The 15000-nt window shown below is 32.0% G+C and overlaps 2 long non-coding RNA genes across 2 annotated transcripts in view; both read left to right on the plus strand.

Annotated features, from left to right (window-relative positions):
- The window catches only part of LOC141384360 (uncharacterized), a 185547-nt gene that overhangs the window by 136914 nt on the left and 33633 nt on the right, over positions 1 to 15000 (plus strand). The gene's annotated exons all lie outside the window — the stretch shown is intronic.
- The window catches only part of LOC137495390 (uncharacterized), a 2804-nt gene continuing 359 nt past the window's right edge, over positions 12556 to 15000 (plus strand). The window contains exons 1-6 of the long non-coding RNA XR_011015226.2: positions 12556 to 12615; positions 12936 to 13042; positions 14005 to 14131; positions 14308 to 14393; positions 14714 to 14756; positions 14854 to 15000. The exon at positions 14854 to 15000 is cut by the window's right edge and continues 359 nt beyond it. This is a non-coding gene — a long non-coding RNA (uncharacterized lncRNA). The remainder of the gene's footprint in view (positions 12616 to 12935; positions 13043 to 14004; positions 14132 to 14307; positions 14394 to 14713; positions 14757 to 14853) is intronic.

Below are 15000 nucleotides of genomic sequence, written 5' to 3' on the forward strand. Positions count from 1 at the left end.
ATGAATGAATGAGTGAGTGAATGTATGAATGAATGAGTGAATGAATGAGTGTATGAATGAATGAGTGAATGAGTGAATGAATGAATGAATGAATGAATGAATGAAAGAATGAATGAATGAATGAATGAATGAATGAATGAATGAATGAGTGAATGTATGAATGAATGAGTGAATGAATGAGTGTATTAATGAATTAATGAATGAATGAATGAGTGAGTGAGTGAATGTATGAATGAATGAGTGAGTGAATGTATGAATGAATGAGTGAATGAATGAGTGTATGAATGAATGAGTGAATGAGTGAATGAATGAATGAATGAATGAATGAATGAAAGAATGAATGAATGAATGAATGAATGAATGAATGAATGAGTGAATGTATGAATGAATGAGTGAATGAATGAGTGTATTAATGAATTAATGAATGAATGAATGAGTGAGTGAGTGAATGTATGAATGAATGAGTGAATGAATGAGTGTATGAATGAATGAATGAATGAGTGAATGAATGAATGAGTGAATGAATGAATGAATGAATGAGTGAATGAATGAATGAATGAATGAATGAATGAGTAAATGAATGAGTGTATGAATGAATGAATGAATGAATGAATGAGTGAGTGAATGTATGAATGAATGAGTAAATGAATGAGTGTATGAATGAATGAATGAATGAGTGAATAAGTGAATGAATGAATGAATGAATGAATGAATAAATGAATGAATGAGTGAATGAATGAATGAATGAATGAATGAATGAATGAATGAATGAATGAATGAATGAGTGAATGAGTGAATGAATGAATGAATGAATGAATGAATGAATGAATGAATGAATGAATTATTCAATAACTGTAGCTGAATAATATTCTTTTTTTTTGGCTTAGTTCCTTTATTAATCGGTGGTCGCCACTGCGGAATAAACTGACAAGTTATCCAGCATATGTTTTACGCAGTGGATGCCCTTTCAGCTGCAACCCATCTCTGGGAAACATCCACACACACTTTCTCAAACTCATACACTACTGACAATTTAGCCCAATTCGCCTGTATCACATGTCTTTGGAGAGTGGAGGACACCGAAGCACCCGGAGGAAACCCACGTGAACACGGGGAGAACATGCAAACTCCACACAGAAACACCAACTGACCCAGTCAAGGCTCGAACCAGCCACCTTCTGGCTGTGAGGCGATTGTACCACTGTGCTGCCTACATGCAAATGTTGCATTAGAATCCAGCGAGTGATGATTTTGCGATTAATCACACTGCCATATCGATGCAGAAACCATATATTGTGCAGCGCTAGTTTGACCAACAATATGATGGAGCCTGCGGGCCTGCTTCTGAGTGTGTTTGATTGGGTGCTGCTTCATCTCTCAGCAGGTTCTGGATCTGCACTTCAGTATAGTGAGATTTTAAAACATACAATCATGCTGAACTGCACCTTACAATTGCAGCCGTTCCTCGCAATTTCAGCCCGCTTCTGACAGCAGTGGATGCTGATGCTGTTATTGAGGAACACATTGTTTTGTGTGTGTGTGTGTGTGTGTGTGTTATACAAGCTTCAGTCCATTTCTATATGCTGCCATTAAAGGCATAGTTCATCTAAGAATGAAAATGTTCTGTTAATTTAGTCATCTGAGATGTTGGAGCCTTTTTTTCTTCAATAGAACATTAAAGAAGATTTTGAGCTGAATCTGTGGTATTTTGTTGATTCATATAATGGCAGTGAATAGTAACAGGTTTTTCAGGTTGTGTTGTGTTTTTTTAAAATCCACAATCCAGGCCTTTTGGTCATATACTATATAATATATTTGAGTACTGCATTAAAGATGCTGGAACAAATTATTATGTAATTAAACAATTTTTTTTATTTAAATTATATATTTTTTTTATCTTAATGGATTTTCTTTACTTTTATTTATTATTGGCTGTATTTTATTTTATTCATTTTATAAAACTTTTTATTGAGTTTTTAATTTAATTTAATTTAATAATTTATTTATTTTATTTAACTTTTATATTTAATGTTTAATTAATTTATTTTGAATTTTTCATTTAATATAAATATTTTTTTCTTGCTTTTTTACATGTTTAAATATTTATTTTCTTCTATCTTTTTTATTTATTATATGTATATATTATATATTTAATTTTATTTTAATTTACTGTAATAATTAATTTTTTTGCTTTTTTATTTTTTATTTACTTTTTGAATTATGTATTTTATTTTTATTTTTATTACTATGTATTTAATTTTACTTACTTTATTAATTTTATTTTACTTTTTAATTTAAATTCCTTTAATAATTTATTTAAAATTTTTTAAACCTTTTTAATTTTTTTTTACTTAATTTACTTTAAATTTCTAAATTTCATTTTATTTTATTTTTAATTTAATTTCAATTTGTTGTCTTTATTTTATTTTTATAAATTTTTTTAAATGATTAACTTTAATTTTTTATTTTATTTATTTTATTACATTTATTTTTATTTAATTTTTAATTAATTTACTTTAATAAATTATTTTATTTTACCTTTTTAAACTTTTTTTTATCAAATTTAATTTATTTTTTATTTTATTTTATCAATTTTTTATATATTTTTAATTTAATGTACTTTAATTTAGTTTAATTTTTTTATTTATATTGTTTTATTTTATAAATTTATTTATTATTAATTAATTTTTATTGACTTTTATTTCATTTAATTTCATTTTAAGAGATAATCAAATACACAGCCTCGTGAAATATTATATGCAGCACTCAACATGAGATATCATTAGACATTATTATCCCGTCTCAAATGCACATTCACTCAATCCAAATCCAGCATTAAAGCAAGCGGTTGGTGTTGTATTTCATCCAGTGGATCTGCAGTGAATTAGCTGATTGGAGTAGAAAGGTGAAAACGCTTGACTCAATGACCAGATGAAAGGTAGAGCTGTTAAATATGATTTACCCAGACAAACGGTGGTGAGAGACGCACATAAACACTAATGAAAAGAGACGCAGGACAGAAAGCACACTAACTAGGGCTGGTAAAATCAGCATGGGCTGCTTGATTGCGGTGTTGGCTGTGTTTTCGTTGGTTTACATCATCCAGATATAATAATAGAGGCCTGTGGGAGTCACGCGTGTCCCGTTCTCTTCCTACAGATTCACTTTTATTATTCTGTCCAATTAAGAGCGGTGTAAAAACACTCAAATATCTAACCCAGCAAAAATACAGCTGCAGTAATAAAAATACAAGTCTGGATATGGAGGTAAAAAATAAAACAAGGAATAAATATGCCAAGTTTGGAAGTAATAAAACAAAAAACAATTATAGTAAATAAAATTAAATTAAACCAAATTCACTGACATGGAAATATTTATAATTTTTAGACATGCATTGTAAAATAAAATAAAATAAAATAAAATAAAATAAAATAAAATAAAATAAAATAAAATAAAATTAAATTAAATTAAATTAAATTAAATTAAATTAAATTAAATTAAATTAAAAAAATAATAAAATAAAATAAAAAAATAATTAAATGAATAAAATAAGTAAAATAAGTAAAATTAAATAAATTAAATTAAATAATATAATATAAAATAAAATAAAAATACAAAAGATAATAAAAAATGCACACTCATTGTAAAATAAAATAATAAATAATAAAAATAAAATAAAATTAAATTAAATTGTAAACCTATTTGTATTTTAGTTGCCATGAAAATATTTATTATTTTCATTTTGAATGAATGAATAAACATGGAAATAAAATAAAATAAAATAAGGGCAACATGGTGGCTCAGTGGTTAGCAATGTCACCTCACAGCAAGAAGGTCGCTGGATTGGGTCAGTTGGCATTTCTGTATGGAGTTTGCATGTTTTCCCTTTGTTGGCATGGATTTCCTCTTAGTGCTCTGGATTTCCCCACAAGTCCAAACACATGTGCTGTAGGGGAATTGATCAACTAAATTGGCTGTAGTGTATTAGTGTGTTTAAATTAGTGTGTATGGGTGTTTTGCAGTACTGGGTTGTGGCTGGAAGGGCACCCGCTGCATAAAACATATGCCGGAATAGTTGTCGGTTCATTCGGCTGTGGTGACCTCTGAAATAGAGACTACGCCAAAGGAAGGAATGAATGAATAGTCTACTAGTTTATAGTGATAATTGGTTCTTTAAAGTGCTTTTAAAAGTGTATTATATATATTTATACAACAGTTCTGTCTGGTTCTCAAGTCTGATTAGCTGATAGCCGTGCGATATTCTGCAATATCAGAACTCCTACAGCCTCTTTACCCTTTGTGTATTACTCCGCCCACATACAGCAAAAAGCAGACACTACAGATCTAAAGTTTAAAGGATGCACGCTCAGCTATTTAACTGTCAGCTTATGATTTGAAACAGGAAGAAAGTAGTTCCTCATACAAAAGGGTTTTTGAGACTCTCCATGTTTGATTTTGTTTTTATATACACAATTATGCCGTCAAACTGTTGTATAAACGCAATGTCACATGGTACTTTGGCACAAGGCCGCAGGCCACAGTTAAACAGCTGAGCGTGCATCTTTTAAACTTTAGATCTGTCGTGTCTGCTTTTTGCTGGCTGTTTGTGGGCGGAGTAATACACAAAGGGTAAAGAAGCTGTTGGAGTTCTGATATTGCAGAATATCGCACGGCTATCAGCCAATCAGATTTGAGAACCAGACAGAACTGTTGTATAAATAAATAAATATATATATATATATATATATATATATATATATATATATATATATATATATATATATATATATATATATATATATATATATATATATTTATGTATATATAAATATATATATATATATATATATTTTTTTTTTTTTCTGAAGTATGACAGTCTAACTTTAATAAATAAATAAATAAAATAAGTCAAATAAGTCAAATTAAATACATTTAATTAAATAAAATAATATAAAATAAAATAAAAATACAAAAGATAATAAAAACAATAAAAAATAATTAAAAAAGTAAATAAATATACTGTTTGGCAGACATGCATTGTAAAATAAAATAAAATACTAAATAATAATAATAAAATTAAATTAAATTGTAAACCTATTTGTATTTTAGTTGCCATGAAAATATTTATTATTTTCATTTTGAATGAATAAATAAACATGGAAATAAACTAAACTAAACTAAACTAAACTAAACTAAACTAAACTAAACTAAACTAAACTAAACTAAACTATCATCCAGATATAATAATAGAGGCCTGTGGGAGTCACGCATGTCCCGTTCTCTTCCTACAGATTCACTTTTATTATTCTGTCCAATTAAGAGCGGTGTAAGTAAATTGTAAATTGTCAATTAAATTGTAAATTGTCAAGTAAATTGTCATTTACTGAAAAACTTCAAAAAAACATAATTCCCACGTCCTCATATTTAGTTAATCATCATGATGCAGACGGTTTGACAGTAAATGTTGAGAGCTGAAAAGTAAAGTAAAGTTTCTGCTTGAAAAATCCTCCTGAAGGTCAGTGAGCTGCAAATAAATCTCAAAATATATATGTCAAAAACACTGCGAAAACCCTCAGAGTTTGGAGATACTCAATCAAATATACCGAGCCTCATCAAATATTAAATATGCAGCACTCAACACGAGTTATCATTACCGTGAAAGACATTATAATCCCGTCTCAAATGCACATTCAGTCCAAACCCAGCTTTAAACAGAAGGTTAGTGGTGTATTTTATCCAGATGATCTGCTGGGTTTGCTGAATTTGGCAGATTGCATTAGAGAGGTTAAAGATGAAAAAAGATGAACCATGAACATTTTAAATATAATTACAAATATTTTTTAGTTAAATTTCAATGTAATTTTGGCGTCATGATGGCGCTGTGGGTAGCACGATTACTTCACAGCAAGAAAGTTGCTGGTTCAAGCCCATGACTGGGTCAATTGGCATTTCTGTGTGGAGTTTGCTTGTTCTACCTATGTTGGTGTGGGTTTCCTCTGGATGCTCCGGTTTCCCCCCCAAGTCCAAACACATGTGGTAAACTGTAGGTTAATGTAATAAACTAAACTGGCTATAGTGCAAGAGTGTGTGTGCGAACGCAGGAGTGTATGGTTGATTCCAAGTGAAGAGTTGCGGCTGGAAGGGCATCCGCTGTGTAAAACATATGCTGGAAAAGTAGGTGGTTCATTCCGCTGTGGCGACCCCGGATTGATAAAGGGATTAAGCCGAAAAGAAAATGAATGAATAAATAAATGTAATTTTAAAGACAAAACTGCAAGCAGCGCAATTCAGTTTATTAAAGACTATATTAAGACTGCAATAATTCAGATTTATATTATCAATCATTTTAAACTAATAGCTCTTAATTTAATTTAATTTAATTTAATTTAATTTAATTTAATTTAATTTAATTTAATTTAATTTAATTTAATTTAATTTAATTTAATTTAATTTTACAATGCATGTCTTTAATCCACATTCATTCATTCATTCATTCATTCATTCATTCATTCATTCATTCTTTTTTATTCAGCTTAGTTCCCTATTCATCAGGGGTTGCCACAGCAGAATGAATCGCCAACTTATACAGCATATGTTTTACACATCGAATGCAACCCAATACTGGGAAACAACCACACACACTCATGAATGAATGAATGAATGAATAAATGATTAAAAACAGACAAATGCTAGAAGTCTGTTTCCCTACATTAAATAAATAAATAAACATAACTGACAAACATCAGACTGACTGACTGACTGACTGACTGACTGACTGACTGACTTACTGACTGACTGACTGAATGAATGAATGACTGACTGACTGACTGACTGACTGACTGACTGACTGACTGAATGAATGAATGAATGACTGACTGACTGACTGACTGACTGACTGACTGAATGAATGAATGAATGACTGACTGACTGACTGACTGACTGACTGACTGAATGAATGAATGAATGAATGAATGAATGAATGAATGAATGAATGACAAAAAAACTAAAAAAATCCTAGAAGTCTAACAAGTTATAACCTACTGAAAATGTTTTAAGGTTGTCATATGTTTTGTATTATAATTACAAAAATAGTCAACTAAGAAAGTGTGTTTATTTTGAGTATTGGTTAATTGCAAGTATAAAAACAACAAAAAACATTTAGCTAAAGTAAATTACAACAGAACTGTCATTATTTATTTAGTTTTTTTCCTGTATCATCATCAGTTTTTAATATTTTGTGTTTTTTTTTTTGTAAATGCCACACAGTGAGACAGTGAGAGTTTTGCGTTTCTCTTCAGCAGAATGTGGAGGAATATCACAACGCAGGCCTCATTAAAACCGCTCCGCTTGTTGCCTTTAATTGTAGACATTGTCCTTGTACTGAGCCCTACACACTTAAATAATTATAATGATCACAAGTAGAAGAAGAAGAAGACAATGGCAGATCTTTCCCTGGATAATTAGCTTTATTTCCTCCGGCAGAACCTCAGAGTTTTACATTAAATACTGAATGTTAAATCAAGCATGCGTTGCTGGAATCCACTTTTTTGGTGCGTTTGCAGATAGAAATGCGTAAACAGTAATGATTTTGTTATCATTTGTGTATTTATGTGTGTGTTTGTGTGTGTGTGTGTGTGTGTGTGTGTGTGTGTGTGTGTTGCGTACATCATGTGAATGAATACTTTTTTTTTTTTTTTTTTTTTTTTACGAGAGCAAATGAGCAGCCTGGAGCAGAACAATCAGACTGTTGCCATTGGAAACGCAGCACTTTATGAAGTCGCCGCTGAGAATAAAACCACTTTGTCATGTTCACACTCATGAGGAATCGATAAACGCTGGAGTCGTGGAGGAACTTCTTGTTAGCGAGCAGAAGTTGAAGCTAATCATGTGAAGTTAACTCTGTAGGACGCCACAGCAACTTTAAGGAGGACTTGTTGCTGTCACAATATTACAAGGAAGAAACAGCATTAATAGCGTAAGGGTTAATGTAAATCCAGCCGGTTGTTTATTGGATGTTATGTTAAGGCTGTTTGGAATGCTTGATTATGGTCAGTAGCTACATTCAAAGGGATGCTTTTCCAGTAGGTACTGCATTTGAATTCAAACGCACAACTCGGCTGTTAGAAAAGTACGCTCTATACAGTATGAAAGTGAAAAGTATGAATGGAATTCGAATGTACTACATCCGCCATTTTGACATAGTCATGTGATGTACCCGCGAAATTTGCGTCGCTTTACTCCCATTCATGAATTCGCTCGCAGGGCATCATGGGATGTGCACTCCAGAATCTCGCCGGAAGTAGTAAGTCATCCGGGTACTTCTCGCATACTGTTTTTCGAATTCTATGAATTCGGACATACTACTCGGCTCGCATACTGATTTTAGCATCCTATATAGTATGGAAGTATGTGGTTTCGGTCTGAAACTGCATACTTCCATACTAAACAGTACGCTAACATCAGTATGTGAGCCGAGTAGTATGTCCGAATTTGATGACTTGCTACTTCCGGCGAGATTCTGAAGTGCGCATCCCATGCACGCTGGCTATCCCATAATGCCTCGCAAGAGAATTCATAAATAGAAGTGAAGCAACACAACTGACGCAGGTAGGTCACGTGATCATGACAAAATGGCGGATGTAGTACGTCTGAACTCCATTACTACTTTTTACATTCAGACTGTATAGAACGTAGAAGTAGTAGGCGGTTTCGAACGCAGCCACAGTTTTTGACCGTACCAAAGCACAGCGCAACTCAACGCACAACTTAAAGTAACAGAGAAATATGTATAGATTAAGGAAAAGTGATGGAGTAATTCTGTTGATTGGAAAATAAAGACGTTTTTATTTGCATCTATTTTGCCTACAGACTCTGACTTTACGTGTACAAAACTTGCTTGCTCACTGGAACGCCGCTACAACACTCGAATACGCTTTCAGAAAGTCTAGTGGCTGGGAATGAGCTTTTTATAGTGTCTGCTATAATGTTAATGTTTACGTAGATGAATATGGCCATGGTGTAAACGCACAGTACAGTTATGATCCTATTATTATATCGTTATGATAACATAATATTGTTGCCTTCAGTGATTTTTCTGAAGTAAACACCAAAAAATAACACAACTAGAATAACCACAGCAGTCGCTATCGTCGATCTCATATAAAGCAAGAGATCACGATGACATCATGAGGCAATTCAGTGCTGTCCCATTTCTTAGGGGTACATTTTGAAGCTCTTCCCCTTCACACTCTGTTTCAAGGGCCATACTGTGAAAAATGCTATACAAATAAACTTGAATTGCATTGAGATCATGATTAAAATGTAAAGACCAAGCTAGTTTTGATTTATACTGTAGTTAGCGTTTTATGCGGTCATCAAATCACATGTGTTTGGATTATCTGACACCGTCTAATGTTGTATGCTAATGTTCACCACATTAAAGTTAATTGTTAAAAATAGCCACAAACAACACTATTGTGACACGTTCTACCCATTTTAATAAAGTGTTTCTATTATATCTGGGATCGCATGTTTACCTGTGAGCGTCCATTTTCAGAAAGCATGCCTCAAAACACTCTAATGTGCTGATGGCACTCAAAAACCTTTTTCCCCATTATCACAGTTGAAAATGGTTGTGCTGCCTAATGAAGTGTGCAAAAAGCATTACATCATAGTTTTTTTTCCACAGAGTTCTTTAATGAACAGAAAGTATGAAAAACAGCATTTATTTAATTCAATTTAATGCATCATTTGATGAATAAAAGTATTCATTTCGTTAAAAAATAAAAAAAAAATGGAAGAGCGTCTGGTCTGTTCACATCCAGAATGATAACCATGTCTGTGTATTAGTGTCAACGCCAGCGCATGATATCATTCTGCTTATTGTAAGCAATTGCTGCAGCTTTGTTTCCTGGATATGAAGGATTGTCAAAGCAGGATGAGCTCTGATTGGCTAATAGACCAAAAATAGATATAGACTGGACAATATAGTCAGGAATGATTGACTACAAAAAGAAAGTAGTCATTCTTGTTTACATTATAAATAAATAAATAAATAAATATAAACATATAATGTATTATAAATATATAGCTATAATATATAAATATAATAAAAAGTATAATAAAAAGTGTGTGTGTGTAATACCTATGTTGTTTACAGAAAGATGTAAATAAATAAACAAATAAATAAATTAAAATAAATAAATGATAATATTAAATGACAAATATTACAAATATTAATTACAGCAATCTTCTTAAAAAATAAATAAACAAATAAATGAATAAATATAAAATAAATAAAAAATACTAAAAAAGTTAAATAAAATATATAAATAAAAAACATATATTAGAAATATTGTTTACAGATAGAATAGGTGTAATAACAATCTTATTTATAGAAAGAAAGAAAGAAAGAAAGAAAGAAAGAAAGAAAGAAAGAAAGAAAGAAAGGAACGAACGAACGAACGAACGAACGAACGAACGAACGAACGAACGAACGAACGAACGAACGAACGAACGAACGAACGAACGAACGAACGAACGAACGAACAAACAAACAAACAAACAAACAAACAAACAAACAAACAAACAAACAAACAAACAAACAAACAAACAAAAATAAAAATAGCCAAAAATAAATGAAAAAATAAATATAAATAAATAAACATAGAAATAAATAGAAAAAAAATACAATGAATAATAATAATAATAATAATAATAATAATAATAATAAATACAAATTATAAAAATAAATAGAAATAAAAAATATTAATAACTACAAAATATAAAAAAATATTTACAGGAAGAATACATTAAAATATATTTAAAAAACAAAACAAAAATAATATAAACAAACAATAAAATATAATAAAAATGAATAGAAATGCAAATATATACATTAAAAATATGTTTGAAATAATGTTTACGTAAAGAATAAATAATAAAAAATACAGTATAATTTTTTTAGATCAATCCAAAGTGTATAGGTGTAATAGCCATTTTGTTTACAGAAAGTAGTAAAATAAAATAATGCAAATACAAACCATGCATTAGAAATGTTGTTTACAAAAAGAATAAATCATAAAAATAAATTAATAAATAAAATTAATAAATAAAAGTTTATAGATGGATCAAACATGGATAAAGGTAATAGCCATCATGTGTACAGAATGATATAAATAAAAATAAATAATTACAATAAAAAATAAATAGAAATGTTAAAAATAAATTTAAATTCTAAATAAGCAAATAAACATTAGAAATATTGTTTACAGAAAGCATAAATTGAAAATAAATAAAATTAAAAACTAAAAATATAACTCATATAAATGAATAAAAGTAATAAAAAATAAAAATATATAAATAAAAAAATTCCATTAGAAATATTGCTCACAGAAAGAATGAATATTAAAAATAAATGTATAAATAAAAATATCTAATAAAAAAAAAAAAAATAGAAATATAGAAAGATTTTAGACTTTTAGCCAAATTTAGCCTTGTTTTAGTCAAGACGTCTTTGTTTTGCGTCTATTTGATGTTTTTCAAACCCAAAATTGCTTGTTTGGGTGTTCATGTGATTTAATATATGGTTCACCCTCTATCTCTGCCTTCCTAGCAAAAAAATAAATAAATAAAAAATAAAATTACACACTATGTCAAGGAGAGTCGCTTTATTAATTACCAGGCAGTGTCTAAAGGTAATTACACTGCATTCTCCTCCCAATCTTCTAGAGTAATAAAGTCTGAAGGTGATCTCTCAAACTAAAATCTCAATGTTGTAATAGCAAAAAGGGAGGATCATCAAGGGTACTGTAGACACAAGTGCTCCAATTAAGATCAAATGAGCAAATAATGAAACGAGACTTAGGAAAACACATTTGTAGAGGTCGCCGGGATATTGTTGACAGAACCGTTCAGTGATCCAACACTGAATTAGCCAAAACGCTAGCTATTAGAGATCCTATTTGGCCTTGTAATAGTTGTGAGCATTATTTGGGACGTGTCCGATTCACAGGGGATTGTTTAAGCGATGCTCAGGAGAATGATAATGCTGTTTTGAAGATCTTCAAGCCTCAGTAAATCATGTGAGGATAGGGTACGTCCAGATGACGAGGCACAATTGTGGGTCTGAGACAACAAAAAGCTGATTGACTTCCTAAGTTTTCAGGGTTGATGGAAACTCTTCAGGGATCCACATGCATGCTAATGGCTGCGACGGAGGAGGAATTGATTATTTTTCTTCTTGATTTTCTTGCAGTGGCACTGAAAAGCTTCCTGTTTCTGTCAGGATGCGAAAAATGTCAGATTGCTGGAGATCAGTGCAGCATTTCTGTTGATTTATTTGCACAAGAATAAAAAAAAAATATACACAGCAAATTCATCAGAGTTAAATTCTCGGTGTTGAAGCATTTCAGAGTAAAGTGTTGACGTTAAAGAGTTAGATTTTGATAAATGAATATAATAAGAGTTAGAATTGATTTTATTCAGTGCGAAATCAAGGAGTTATCTTTTTTACACTTGGTGGTGTTATTTCCAACATCCGGGAATTCATGCAGCCCCAGTCACTGAAGAATTTTCCAGACGCCATTTTCCATCTGAAGTTTAGAACAGCAACTGGTGAGTCAAACTACCTAAATGTTGGTATTTTACTGACTTTCTTTAAGGAAATACAGTTGTAAACATATTGTTAAGTTAATAACTTTAGAATGTAGTGACAATTTTAATCTTCTGCGGTTCATTCATGGTCGTTTGTGTATCTAGCTTAACTGCATTACTATCGACTTCTTTTCAAGAATGTTTTTATATATGCTCACGCATACATAGTGCATAAAAACATCAAATGTACATGTTCAACACATTTCTGTCACGCTTAATGCCATTTTGTGCGTTGTTACCCATCTGTAAAATAAAATCGACACTTCTCCTTTAATTCGAAGCAAACTAGCGAGGGAATTCCCGGAGCAGCCTAGCCTACTCTGCCCGGATGCTAACGGCAACACAAGACGGTTTCCATAAGCTCTGGAGAGTTTCTAAAACATATCTGGTGAGTAAATGAACATATGCTTACTTGTAAAAGGCTTCCTGACTAAAACATATGATTGTTTGTTATTCGTGTATGTTAATTTGGTTATTTTAAACACCGCTGCCCTTTTAAACTGGTTCATTCGTGGCCGTCCATATACCGTTAGTCCATAGACTCGTGTGATAACGTACGCTTGAATTATATTAAGTGTTGACAACCATTAAAGTCGGAATGTTAACATTAATGTCTTTAAATGACCGCGTTTGCACTTTCTCAGACATTTGACGTTACAGAAGTCTCCCGGAAGTTGCGGGACTAACGTTAACGTTATCCCGCAAATGCACAGAGACTCCCAGATGCCTAAGTAGATGCCCGCAAATGAATAATAATCTCCCGGAAATCGCGCGTCTCCCGCCCGGTCATTAAACACTTTGCACACCCCTCTACACCGCAGCCCTCCCAGCTCTTCAGGTACGTCGCGCGCAAGTCACCCCCACCGCTCTTTAGGTACGTCGCGCGCAAGTCACCCCACCGCTCTTCAGGTACTCATCTCTCCCGCTACCTCCCGCAAATCAACTCTGTATCCCCCGAAAATGACTTTTCCCAACTCGGGATGTCTGACGTTAGTAAGTTAGGCTATTTCTGTAGTAAGGAACATCTTAGTCAAGCTTTTTCTCCCGCATGATATTGTGCTTAAAACTAGGCTAAACTTAGCATGTACTGTACACAACATTTCCGTTTCATTAAAGACAATTTAGTGCGTTGTAAACAGCCACCTGTCTGTAAAATTAATCAACTGATTCATATTTGAGCAGCCTAATGATGATACAGGTTTGATTTGTAGATTTATTATCAATAATCAACATCTGAATCAAAATATATCTGAAAAAGTGTGAGGCATACTTTGTGATGTTCATCTCTCTTTTTTTATCTGAAGGTTATGCATATGTGTTAGATACTAATGTTTTGTTGTTTTTTAACAGCCACAGTTCTCTATACAAAAACACAAGACCCTGTGACGGTGGCTGATTAGAGACGGATGGTGTATTTCCAGAGTTGGTGAAATGACCAAGCACACCTTCTTGGTCATATGTGGTAATAATAATGAAGGTATGTTTGATAAAGTTCTGTATTTGTTTCACAATAAGCTGAGAGGGTATTAGAGCATTAAAGAATAATGAATGACATGAAGGTGATAAGTTTTGTATTGTGGGTGAACTGTTACTTAAATAATGTTTTGCTCTTTGCTTTGCACTTTTCCTCTTCTGCTTATCCTAATATTTAAGATTATATTTGGACCTGAAACATCTGCTAGACTCCAGGAAAGGTGGCGTCAATACTGGACCTGAAAGGGCCCAACAAGTTAAATCTGGTAAAGAAACACGCACGCACGCACACCCACACACACACACACACACACACACGCACGCACACGCTTACAGAAAACTGTAAGTTTATGAATATTTTTTACACTGTGGCCAATATTTTGGGGAAGTCAGCATCACTAAATGATATAAAAGATTTTAAGCTCCTCTAAATTTTGCTCCAAGTGTTGTGTTAAATTCAGGATTCTGGACAGACAGCTGCCTGTTTTTCCAGTTCTAGTCATAGTGGTTAACCTAATTGTTTTTGGAGATCCAACAGTGATGTGTGTGTTTTTTCTACTTTTCCATATCCTGTCACCTCATCCAGCTGGGAGAGTCAAGTTGTGGATCATCATGTAGATTTTCAAAAGGTGAGTTTAGATTTCCTGAATGTTTTATTTACTTCAAATGTTCTTTTAAATATATCATAGAATTTGATTGCAATTTGTTTTCAAACATTTATCTTAGTCATGCTGGAGTCTTGAAGAGTTCTTAGAAGAGCATCACCCTATATCCGTGCATCAGGAACCACCAGACGAGCGATCAGCAGCTACTACATCGTCATGGATATAAAGGACATCCTGTGGCTGGGAAGCACTTCATTCACAGGACATG

Source organism: Danio rerio, chromosome 1, assembly GCF_049306965.1.
Source record: "Danio rerio strain Tuebingen ecotype United States chromosome 1, GRCz12tu, whole genome shotgun sequence".
NCBI classification, from domain to species: domain Eukaryota; kingdom Metazoa; phylum Chordata; class Actinopteri; order Cypriniformes; family Danionidae; genus Danio; species Danio rerio.